This window comes from Salmo salar, chromosome 20 (assembly GCF_965601325.2).
Source record: "Salmo salar chromosome 20, fSalSal1, whole genome shotgun sequence".
NCBI lineage: Eukaryota > Metazoa > Chordata > Actinopteri > Salmoniformes > Salmonidae > Salmo > Salmo salar.
The window spans coordinates 30,845,088-30,854,501 of NC_138310.1; positions in this window are offsets into that span (position 1 = coordinate 30,845,088).

Here is a 9,414-nt window from a genome sequence, read left to right on the forward strand (position 1 = left end):
CCCAATGGTGGAACAAGCTCCCTCACGACGCCAGGACAGCGGAGTCAATCACCACCTTCCGTAGACACCTGCTCACCTTCGATGGCCACTGATACGTTGAAGAAGTGTGCTCTTTACAGATGAATCCCGGGTTCAACTGTACTGGGCAGATGGCAGGCAGTGTGTGTGGCGTTGTGGGCGAGCGGTTTGCTAATGATGTTGTGAACAATGCCCCGTGGTGGTGGGGTTATGGTATTTGGCATTTTATCGATGGCAATTTGAATGCACAGAGATACCGTGACAAGATCCTGAGGCCCATTGATGTGGGACAACATTCCACAGGCCACAATCAACTTCATGATCAACTCTATGCGAAGGTGACGTGTCTCTGCATGAGGCAAATGGTGGTCACACCAGATACTGACTGGTTTTCTGATCCACACCCCAACCTTTTTTGTAAGGTATCTGTGACCAACAGATGCATATCTGTATCCCCAGTCATGTGAAATCCATAGATTAGGGCCTAATGAATTTATTTCAATTAATGATTTCCTTATATGAACTGTTACTGTTGCACGTTGTGTTCATATTTATGTTCAGTGTATTTAAGCGACAAGTGGTCATTGTGCAAATGTATTTATGTTTTCGGTAAACATTGGAGAGCCAACATCTGTTTTGCCCCATGGTTGCGAGCAAGTCGTTTCTGTTGCTAAATAACCAACCTGTCTATACGCCTACACCATTTCTTGCAATTGTTATGCATTTTGACCCGTCCTGCTGTGTTCTTATGCTCAAACATAACAAAATCAATACTCCTAAAGTCATTATTTTTCTGTAGCTTTTATTTGAGTGATTGTTAGTTCTCATATGTATTAAAAATATATATAGGTCCATTATCTTTTCTAGATACTTTATATCTGGTTTTAGTCCCTTAAAGTTAACACAAACACTTTTTTTTTTACACTGTTGGACTGAAGAAAGGATTAGGCGGCCAGCCCAATACTTTTCATGTAGCAGGGTTTTTTCTGCATAGAAAAGTATCCCCCCTCTTGGATGTTGGCCCTTGTTGCTCTTGTGTAATAATAGCCTACTGTTCACCTTTGCGCTGTATGATCTGGCTCGAAGGACCAATGTCCTTAACATCCAGGAGGGAGAATTCTCCACACTACATCAAATCAAACTTTATTTGACACATGCGCTGAATACAACAGGTGTAGACCTAACCGTGAAATGCTTACTCACAAGCCCTTAACCAAAACTCAATTTTCTTAAAACTGCATTGAAGTAAAAAATAAATAAGTCAGTGGCCATTTTATTAATTGTTCAGCAGTCTTATGGCTTGGGGGTAGAAGCTGTAAAGGAGCTTTTTAGGCCTAGACTTGGCGCTCCGGTACCGTTTGCCGTGCTGTAGCAGAGAGAACAGTCTATGACTTAGGTGACCGGAGACTTTGACAATTGTTTTGGCCTTCCTTTGACACCGCCTCTGTCCCTTTTTCAGGACCCTGTCTTTCAAAGATCATTCGTAAAAATCCAAATAACTTCACAGATCTTCATTGTAAAGGGTTTAAACACTGTTTCCCATGCTTGTTCAATGAACCATAAACAATGAATGAACATGCACCTGTGGAACGGTCGTTAAGACACTAACAGCTTACAGACAGACGGTAGGCAATTAAGGTCACAGTTATGAAAATTTAGGACACTAAAGAGGCCTTTCTACTGACTCTGAAAAACACCAAAAGAAAGATGCCCAAGGTCCCTGCTCATCTGCGTGCACGTGCCTTAAGCATGCTGCAAGGAGGCATGAGGACTGCGGATGTGGCCAGGGCAATAAATTGCAATGTTCGTACTGTGAGACGCCTAAGACAGCGCTACAGGGAGACAGGATGGACAGCTGATCTTCCTTGCAGTGGCAGACCATGTGTAACAACACCTGCACAGGATCGGTACATCCGAACATCACACCTGCGGGACAGGTACAGGATGGCAACAACAACTGCCCGAGTTACACCAGGAACGCACAATCCCTCCATCAGTGCTCAGACTGTCCGCAATAGGCTGAGAGAGGCTGGACTGAGGGGTTGTAGGCAGGTCCTCATCAGACATCACCGGCAACAACGTCGCCTATGGGCACAAACCCACCGTCGCTGGACCAGACAGGACTGGCAAAAAAGTGCTCTTCACTGACGAGTCGCAGTTTTGTCTCACAGGGGTGATGGTCGGATTCGCATTTATCGTCGAAGGAATGAGCGTTACACCAAGACCTGTACTCTGGAGCGGAGCGATTTGGAGGTGGAGGGTCCGTCATGGTCTGAGGCGGTGTATCACAGCGTCATCGGACTGAGCTTGTTGTCATTGCAGGCAATCTCAATGCTGTGCGTTCCAAGGAAGACATCCTCCTCTCTCATGTGGTACCCTTCCTGCAGGCTCATCCGGACATGACCCTTCATCATGACAATGCCACCAGCCATACTGCTCGTTCTGTACGTGACTTCCTGCAAGACAGGAATGCCAGTGTTCTGCCATGGCCAGCGAAGAGCCCGGATCTCAATCCCATTGAGCACGTCTGGGACCTGTTGGATCGGAGGGGGAGGGCTAGGGCCATTGCCCCCCCAGAAATGTCTGGGAACTTGCAGGTGCCTTGGTGGAAGAGTGGGGTAACATCTCACAGCAAGAACTGTAAAATCTGGTGCAGTCCATGAGGAGGAGATGCACTGCAGTACTTAATGCAGCTGGTGGCCACATCAAATACTGATTGTTACTTTTGATTTTGACCCCCCCCCCCCTTGTTCAAGGAGACATTATTCCATTTCTGTTAGTCACATGTCTGTGGAACTTATTCCGTTTATGTCTCAGTTGTTGGCAAACTTGTTATGGTCATACAAATATTTACACATTAAGTTTGCTGAAAATAAACGCAGTTGACAGTGAGAGGACGGTTCTTTTTTTTTACTGAGTTTAGGTCCTGGATGGTAGGAAGCTTGGCCCCAGTGATGTACTGGGCCGTACGCATTACCCTCTGTAGCGCCTTACGGTCGGATGCTGAGCAGTTGCCATACCAGGTGGTGATGCAACCGTTCAGGATGCTCTCGATGGTGCAGCTGTTGAACTTTTTGAGGATCTGGGGACCAATGCCAAATCTTTTCAGTCTCCTGAGGGGGAGAAGGCATTGTTGTGCCCTCTTCACGACTTTCTTGGTGTGTTTGGAAATTGGTGAAAATTCTGTTCAATACCTGAGCCAGAGTCACCGCTGAGGAGCAGAGGCAAACAACTGGATCAGTATCTATCTCTCTTTCTCTCTCTCCCAGCAGCTGTTCTGATGCCAAACAGCATGTGTAGTTTATAGTCAGGCCTTACCTAGCAAGGCCTCCCTCTCTGCTCTCGTCACGAAGATAAGCAGCAGGATCACCAGAAATTGTGTAAAACATTCCACACACTGATACGAGGGACATGATCAGTACCATAGGAATATAATAAGTAAGGCAGGACAAATGATAATGACTAGTTTCATAAAGATGTTGCTTCATGAATACCCCATTCAATTAAAATGTTACCAAACAAATATTTCCATTTAATGTTCCATGATTTCATTGAATTCAGTGCCTCCCCCGGCACACACCAGTACTCACAAACATGAGAAAGGTAGGGACATGGTCGTTCTCCCCTCTGTGAAACTTATACAGCCACATCTCCTCTGCCTGGATCTCACAAATAAAGGTGGGAAGCTTTTGTCACACTGAGGGAGAGCTCTCTCTCTCTCTCTCTCTCTCTCTCTCTCTCTCTCACACACACACCCTTAAGATCATTTAAATATCACCAAACAAGTAAATTTGGAACCCATTTGTCAATGTTATTACATGTTTGGATGTAAAAATGTTAATAAATGTTATTACATGATATTAGAAACCATACAACACTCACAGGAAGACAATCAGAAGCAGCAGTTGAATAGACCCCTCTTCATCTGGTTTCTCAGGTTAGTTTCCAGACAGATAACTTGGTAAATTCAATGGCATCCTCTCCTAAATTGGAAGGGGAAAATAAAGAAAATGGTTTCAAAATTATTACTTTATAACAAAACAAATGTTATAACAAATGTGTAACGCATTTAGTCTGACTGGTGATACATGGCTGAGTGTGAACCAAATGAAAGGGGCTGATTGGTAGATTGATTGGCGCAAGAACAGCTACATTTAGCAACAGGAGAGAAGTCGTACTAGTCTTTCTTGTTCCATATGGAATCACGCATCCTCGTGGTGATGTTTAAAATTACCAACTTAATTAGCTAACATTAATTAATGCAAATCTTGAACATCCAATTGATTCACAATTTCGTAATCTTACACTTCGTGCCCTGCCCCGATATTGCTGGCTACACCTCTATTCTCTTGCTAGAAGCCCAGCAACATTTTACGTCTCTACATATCTGGGAACTGATAACTTTATTTATTATTTATTTCACCTTTATTTAACCAGGTAGGCCAGTTGAGAACAAGTTCTCCTTTACAACTGCAACCTGGCCAAGATAAAGCAAAGCAGTGCGACAAAAACAACAACACAGAGTTACACATAAACAAACGTACAGTCAGTAACACTGTAGAAAAGAAAAATAGAAAAATGTATGTACAGTGTGTGCAAATGTAGAAGAGTAGGGAGGTAAGGCAATAAATAGGCCATAGAGGCGAAATAATTACAATTTAGCATTAACACTGGAGTGATAGATGTGCAGATGATGATGTGCAAGTAGCGATACTGGGGTGCAAAAGAGCAAGAGGGTAAGTAATAATATGGGGATGAGGTAGTTGGGTGTGCTATTTACACATTGGCTGTGTACAGGCACAGTGATTGGCAGCAGAGAACTGGAAGGAAAGGCGGCCAAAGGAAGTGTTGGCTTTGGGGATGACCAGTGCAATATACCTGCTGGAGCGCGTTCTACGGGTGGGTGTTGCTATGGTGACCAGTGAGCTGAGATAAGGCGGTGCTTTACCTAGCAAAGACTTACAGATGACTGTTATGGGTGTAAGATGGCACAGTGATGCCATCTGTTGGTAAATGTTAATTACTGCAACTCCAGTGTTTTTACCGGTGTGTTTGAGATACCCGGATGTATTGTAATGTACTGAACAAGACTGGTTACTCGCATCAACGCCTCTGTCTCGTCATTTAACATTCAAACATGGTGTCAGAGTCGGATAACTAACCATGCTTTCCGCAAATTAGAGTCACCTGTTCTGGTTTACCAAATAAAATGTTTATTTGAGTAAAACTTTGCCGGAATTGGCCTTAGCTAGAGTGAGTTTGCTAGTTAGCAACGGTTAGACATGGCAGCGAACATTCCCCCTCCCGCCGTTATGAAGCTCAGCGGAGATTGGAGCACGAACTGGGATACGTTTAGAGGTGAATGGGAGGGCTATGCGCTAGCAACGGGACTTCTGGAAAAGGACGATGAGGTAGTGGCTGCCACTTTGAGGACTATTAATGGGAACTGAATGCCGACACGTATACAAACACGACCTGAACCTAACAGCAGCTCAGCAAGGTAACGCTACAGCTATTCTTGATGCTCTTGAACATTACCTTAAGCCAGCAAAGAACGTTATCTACAAGCGTTATGTTTTCGGTTGTTGCAAACAGAAGGACGGGGAGTCCATTGACAGCTTTGACACTAGGCTAAGGGAAAAAGCAGCTACATGTGACTATGGTGCTTTAAGAGATGAACTGATCAGAGATAAGATAGTGCTTGGCATAACTGACGAGGGCACCATCAGACGTTTGCTGAGAGAACGTGACCTGACGCTGGTCTTGGCAGTGGAGACGTGCAGCAGAGCTTACTGATATACGGATAAGATCCATGGCGCTAGAAAGGCAACATATGGACAATGTCAATGCTACATTCAGGCAGCCCGTAAAGAAATTCCCCTTTGCCACAGCTAATGCTAATACTACAGCCAACTCTGCAGTAGACAACCCCAATACATGCCGATATTGTGGCATTTCTCATGGACGAGGAAAAGAACACTGCCCAGCCTATGGAAAAATATGCAAATCCTGTGGTACAGCTAATCACTTCGCAAGGGTCTGCATGAAAAGCAAGAGAAAGGAGGGTAAAGTGCACTCCATTGAAACAAACACAGATGAAGGGAACAACAGCACAGAGGATGTATATGCTAGCAAGTGCATAGGGGCAGTGAGGGCAAAAGGACAAAAGTGGTTTGTCACTCTGCTACTTAATAATAAACCACAGCAATGCCAGCTAGATTCAGGGGCCACATGTAACGTTATGAGCCTTAAAGACAAAAGGAGGCTCATGCCCAGAGACAAACTCACACAGAGTAGCACCAAGCTGAAACTATTCAGGCCAGTTCATGACCTCTTTAGGCCTGTTTGTGACAGAGTGTGTTTTTACGTGGCCAGAAACACACCCTTGAGTTTGAAATAGTTGAGGCTAGTCAACAGCCATTACTGTCAGGTTATACATGTGAGCGGCTTGGGCTTATTAACTTCACCATCCCAACTGATCTTAACATTATAGACCAAGTCCAGGCTGGGCCCCTGAGCAAGTACCATGATGTCTTCAACCCACCGGTCGAGTCAGTTCCCGGCGAAGTCCACTTTGAGTTGGACGCAGCAATCCAGCCTGTCCAGTGTGCATCCCCGCAATGTACCAGTGGCCATGAAAGCAGCTACAAAGGCTCAGCTTGACACATATGAAGCAGATGGCCACATCATATAAGTCACCGAGCCTACAGACTGGATAAGTAATATGGTTATCGTCAAGAAACCAGACAAGCTACGGATATGCATTGATCCTAGACACCTCAACCTGGTTCTGCGACGTTCACATTACATTATGCCCACGTTGGAGGATGTTCTTTACAAGCCCCCAAAGGCCAGAGTCTTCACACTCGTGGACGCCAGAGATGCCTTCCTGCAGTGCAAGCTCGACGAGCCCAGCAGCTACATGACCACCTTTTGGACACCCTGGGGCAGGAAGAGGTGGTTGAAGCTCCCGTTTGGCGTCTTCGTGGCTCCAGAGGTGTATCAGCGGAAACAGCACAAGCTGTTGATGGGACTCAGTGGCGTGGAACCCATAGCAGATGACATCCTCGTAGTGGGCTGTGGGGACAGTGATGAGGAGGCAGAATGTGACCATGACACCAAGCTGCTGGCCCTGATGGTCAGATGTAGACAGGGCAAGCTAAGGCTAAGCATAAAAAAGCTTCAGTTTAAAGTGCCAGAGGTCCGCTTTCATGGGCACATCTTGTCCACCACTGGATTGAAGGCGGATCCTGAAAAAGTGAAGGCTGTCTTGGAAATTCCCCACCCATCTGATGTGAAGGGAGTGCAGCGCTTCGTCGGATTCGTCACCTACCTGGCCAAGTTCCTACCGCGGCTCTCTGAAGTGTGTGAGCCACTGAGGCTCATGGACAAGGACACCATCTGGCATTGGCTCCCAAAACAGGATGCAGCAGTGAGAGAAATAAAAGAGCTGGTCACCCAGACACCTGTACTGCGATACTACGATGTGTCAAAACCTGTCACGATTCAGAGTGACTCAAGCCAGTATGGACTTGGCTGTTGCCTCATGCAGGAGGGCCAGCCTGTGACATTCGCCTCTAGGGCACTCACCCCAACAGAGCAGAACTATGCCCAGATAGAGAAGAAGTGCCTCAGCATTGTGTTTGCATCCACCACTACCTGTACGGGCGTGACAATATTACCGCAGAGACAGATCACAAGCCCCTTATTGCTATATTCAGCAAGCCTCTCCTGAATGCCCCGAAACGACTGCAGAGCATGCTACTGGTCCTACAAAACTACAACCTCAAGGTGGTGTATAAGCCAGGGCCAGAGATGTGAGTGACACGCTCAGCAGGGCTACTGCATCAAGCACTCACACACGCTCCATGCATGAACGACACGCAGTGTGCAGCTTACAAACAGAGCAAGTGGATGTTGAACACATCAACCAGGTTGACTACCTCAATGTTACGGACCAGCGCCTTATACAAATCAGACAACACACAGACAGGGACGAGCAACTCCAGTCATTGAGGTCTGTGATTCTGATGGGCTGGCCCGACTGCAAGGAAGAAACTGCTTTAGCCGTCAGAGATTATTGGCCAGTCAAAGAGGAGCTCAGTGTTCAAAACGGAGTAATATTCAAGGGTCAGAGAGTCGTTATTCCCTTGGTCTCTGCGCCCTGAGATGTTAGCGCGTGTGCACTCAAGTCACATAGGAGGTGAGGCCTGTTACAGACAAGCACGTGACACACTGTATTGGCCAGAAATGCAGAGTGAAATCAAAGACTATATCAGTAAATGTACAATCTGCAATGAATATGCCATTGAGCAACAGAGAGAGACGATGATGTCCCACGAGCTACCGATGCACCCCTGGCAGATAGTAAGTCTAGATCTCTTCCAGCACAGTGGCAAAGACTTTCTGCTGGCAGTCGATCATTACTCAGACTTCTGGGAGATCAACCTCCTCCCCGACTTCTCAGCAGAGACAATGATCAAACGCTGCAAGGCTCAGTTTGCCCGCTATGGCCAGCCAGATAGGGTAATTTCAGACAATGGAACCCAATTCTCCGGAGTTGAGTTCCGAAAATTTGCTGCAGAATGGGAATTCGAGCACGTCACTTCATCACCACGACACCCAAAAGCTAATGGGAAGGCGGAGTCCGCAGTCAAAATCGCAAAGAACCTCTGCAAAAAAGCTCTGCGAGAGGGCAAAGATGCCTGGAATGCAATCCTGCAGTGGCGCAATACCCCAACAGAAGGCATGGATAGCAGCCTGGCCCAGCGCCTCATGGCACGGCGCTTAAAAGCAGCTCTGCCAGTAGCCAGCACTCTCCTGGAGCCATGTGTGGTGACAGACGTGCTGGTGAAGCTATGTCACAGAAGACAGGTCTCCAAGTTCATCTACGACAAATCAGCAAAAGACTTTACCTGAGCTCAGGGTGGGTGAAACGGTGCGAATGAAGCCACTACCAGGGGACCGGACGGGCCTCTGGAGACTCGGATCCTGTGTACAGAAAGTGGCACCACACTCCTACTTGGTCGAAGTGAATGGATCACTGTACCGTCGTAACAGGGTTGACCTTCGGATTACTGAGCCAGCATCTACTCAGATCCCTGATGGTCAAAGGGGTCGCATTACAAAAGACAGAACCCCAGCAAGTCACATGGGGCCTGAGGCACTGGGCGAAGAGCCAGGGGATCACAGGTCAGCCGCTCCCACGCCCATCAATACTCCCCTTAGACAGTCAGGTGATACGCCTGTGCGGGAACCCGCAGTCCTCGCAGACAAGCCCCCTGTCTTTTCACGCTGCGGGCATCTGTCCCAGCCACCAAAAATACTTAATCTGTAGGTTTCCCATTAGGGATTGTTGACAGACAGAGATAAAAGTGAAGAGAGTATCAAAATGTG